Genomic DNA, 3,781 nt, shown 5'->3' on the forward strand with positions numbered 1-3,781 from the left:
AAGTTATTGTCTCCACACCATGAAAGCAACCGGTCCACTTCTTTTTCTTTTCTTGATTGCAGCCCTTAAAATTGAAGTGAAAATTATGTGAAATTCAGAGGACTTCTTTGAACAGATTTGAACTCTTGGCTACATGTCAGTTTTCTCCCAGACTTGTTTTCTGTTTCAACCAGACTGCTCCATGTGGCCGAGATTCTAAAATATAATAAAACAGCTGGAGTTATGCAGCAAATTTTGCAACATCACTGTTATTAAACTTCTAAAAGAACAGCTCTTGAGCAGCCTTTCTCAGTTACCTAGTCCAGTCCAGTCCAACCCATCTAATCTAACCTGCAGCTTTGCAGAGTGACAATTGACTACGTTATCCCTGTGTAGCAATACTTGGCTGAGTAGAGTATTATACAAGCTCTACAGCAGCATGGACACCTTGGAGTGGTTATGCCTCCTTGGGACTCCAGTAATACAGCAGTCTTAAAAAACTAAATGGGCATGCACATAACTCCTTGAGTTACGACCACAATAGAGCCCAAAATGTATGTTGCTAAGTGAAACGTTTGTTAAGTGAGTTTGTCCCATTTTATGACTTTCCTTGCCACAGTTGTTAAGTGAAGCATTGCATTTGTTAGGTTAGTAACATGGTTGTTAAGTGAATTTGGATTTCCCATTAAATTTGCTTGTCAGAAGGTCGCAAAAGCTGATTATATGACCTTTTCTTTACAACAGACTCATACTGACATGGAGATTACATGTAGTCCTAAATCACAGCTTGCTTTGCCACAGTTTGTTGACAGTTGGTTGGTTCCACATTCTATCAACTTGTAATTTACTTTACAAATTTTAACGATTGGGCTGGCATCTCACCCTAAGATTTTTTTATACCAGGGTTTCCCAAAGTGAACATTCTTGACTCTTAAGGGGTGATAGAATTATCCATTATTGTTGTTACTTTCATATCATAAATGTTTGTGAGTTGATGAGCAATCTGAAATTTTATGAACGAGTGAATGAACTGAAGAGTTTGGGGACCCCTGCTCTATAGTATTATTAGAAAGTTTAAAGATGACTCTTCTCAATATTTGTATGTATGCTGTTGACCAGCACATATACTGGTGTGCTTTTTGGTGACCAGCCATTTCCCATAATATTCCAAAATCCAAAATTAGATTGTACTTCTGCTTCATCCCTTTGCAGTGCATCCTGGGAAACCGCTCTTTGAGAATAACACGTTCAAAGTAACCTTAGATTCATGATATGCTTCATTCTCACTGAAATGAAAAACCAATATCTAAACAGTACAGTTCCAGAATTTAGGTTGAGAACTTTCATGATTTATGTTTTTCGATTAAAAAATAGAAAATAAAGAAAAAAAGGTTTCTTTTCATTCTCCTAGACATACCATTTTTCCACTATATGGGGAAATTTGTTCATATTTTCAATGGAAATGGCCCACCTGCAGCTCAAAGGACATCCACAGTGTAGACTTACCACTTCTCAGTGAAAACATGACCTTCGTTTCACAAAGTCTTTGGATCCTGGCCATTGCATTTAGTCTGGGTATCAGTGAAAACAGAATCTGTCACTTTTGAAGAGCACAGATTAGAAAGGAATGTGTACGTTTGGAAACGTGGCAGCTTGCAGTGCTGTGTATGATTTGAATTAAAACTTTTTTGGGAAAGCCGAATAGCTGCAGGCCACATTTCAAGGAAAAGCAGCAGTACAGAGGGTTGTCTGTGGTTTATTCACTGTGTAACAGACTAACTTTCTCTTGTTTTAACACAGGGTAGAAAAATGGGACTGGTCTCCTTCAGACCAACCACACAGCTTCTCAGCTGACCACAAAAAGGAAGCTAAGCAAGCAGGGTGAGGATTAATATCCACCGTCTCTTAAGCCAAGAGGGTGTGAGAACTTTTTATAGGGAACTTTCTCCCCCTCTTCCTTGCCTTTTGCCAGACTGACGGTGTGGTCAGAGTTTAGACATCTTGAAACAAGCACAACTTTGCATTACATTGTGTTCCAGCATTCCCTTTTTAAATTGCATCTTAAATTCGTTTATGCCCACTGCTGAGCTTTTAGCAGGGCAAACCACTAATAGCTTTGTGCTACTTGCTGGAGGAATATGAAACATTAAACAATATGTCTTGAGCATTCTAGGCAGTTGGCAGATTCTGACTGCCTGACAGACTTGAGCCATGTTTAGTGAAAGAATAAAAATCAATTCTTTATTCCATGAAAAGAATAAAATTAAAATTATGGAACTCAATTATTAAATGGAATTCTTAAATTAGTCATTCAACCATTTGTAATTTGTTGATCTTCTAAGAAATATAATGATCTAGTATTTCTTCATTGTTGCCTATTTTGTACTTTGCACAATTGTCTGAATTTATAGACATGAAAAGGGGATGCGGTGGCTCAGTGGCTAAGACGCTGTGCTTGTCGATCAAAAGGTCAGCAGTTCAGTGTTCGAATCCCTAGTGCCGCATAACAGGGTGAGCTCCCGTTACTTGTCCCAGCTTCTGCCAACCTAGCAGTTCGAAAGCACGTAAAAAATGCAAGTAGAAAAATAGGGACCACCTTTGGTGGGAAGGTAACAGCGTTCCGTGCGCCTTTGGTGTTTAGTCATGCCGGCCACATGACCACGGAGACATCTTCGGATAGCGCTGGCTCTTCAGCTTTGAAACGGAGATGAGCACCGCCCCCTAAAAGTCGGGAATGACTAACACATATGTGTGAGGGGAACCTTTACCTTTTACCTTATAGACATGAATGGTTTTTTTGACTTGCATTCCTTGGTTGTACCTTTATTCCAATATTAATATCTATTCTGCAGTGTGGAGTTATTAATTGTATGATATCATAATAAATCTACGGGTATAATTTGTGTTACTAGTTAATAAGATCATTGTGTTCATGGAAAACTATACACCATAATTGGTAATTGTACATATGTTTAACCAAAAAGTAGAAGGTGTTTGACTGGCTCATCTAGAATTGTTTTTGATAGAAACAAGAAACTGGTATTATATTTCAAAGTTGTTATTAAAAATATTATATTGAAGAAATAATGCTCCCTGAAAGAAGCATACCACACAAAATTTTCTTCTTTTCAGATATTCTTTGATTATTTGTTCTTTGTTTATATGTGACTTAGTGCAGAACAGGAAATAGAAAGTAAGTAGAAGCTTTCTGTTAATTTATTTGTGCTGAATTGAAAGGCCTGACCTGAATTCTAATATTTTTTCATTGTTGAAGTGTTATACCATAATAAAAAGAATCCATTGGTCACTGTCTTATTTTAAACTCTTTTCTGAAGGTACATTGTACAGGTTTGAATACATTAGCCCTTTGGTAGAATTACCAAAAACAATAACTAAGAGAATTAAGGCAGGCTAATTGTATTCTTTATAGTATATAATAAGGAAAATATAAAACAACCATGTTGCACATAATAAGATAACTATATAGTTATTGAAGAGAGAGAGACAGTTGGTATTTTAATGAAATGGATCATTGTTAGCAAGGAAATAATAAGCAGATATGTTTTAACGCAAAACTTTGGTCCTATATGTTCCAACACCTAGGACCCCAATAAAACATTCACATTGCACATGTATAGACACCTGCCATAACATTCAGTAGGCTCTATGTTACCTGATTCAATTTTTATATATTATTTTATTTCAAAGCAATTCCATGGAAAATTAGAATATTATTATTAATAATAATAATAATAATAATAATAATAATAATAATAATAATAATAATAATAATAATAATAAT

The 3,781-nt window shown here is 36.0% G+C and overlaps 1 protein-coding gene across 7 annotated transcripts in view; it reads left to right on the forward strand.

The window, feature by feature from the left end:
* The window catches only part of NFIA (nuclear factor I A), a 465,394-nt gene that overhangs the window by 246,099 nt on the left and 215,514 nt on the right, over positions 1-3,781 (forward strand). The gene's annotated exons all lie outside the window — the stretch shown is intronic.

The sequence above is a fragment of the Pantherophis guttatus genome, chromosome 3 (genome assembly GCF_059756535.1).
Source record: "Pantherophis guttatus breed Tessera chromosome 3, ASM5975653v1, whole genome shotgun sequence".
Classification (NCBI taxonomy): Eukaryota; Metazoa; Chordata; class Lepidosauria; order Squamata; family Colubridae; genus Pantherophis; species Pantherophis guttatus.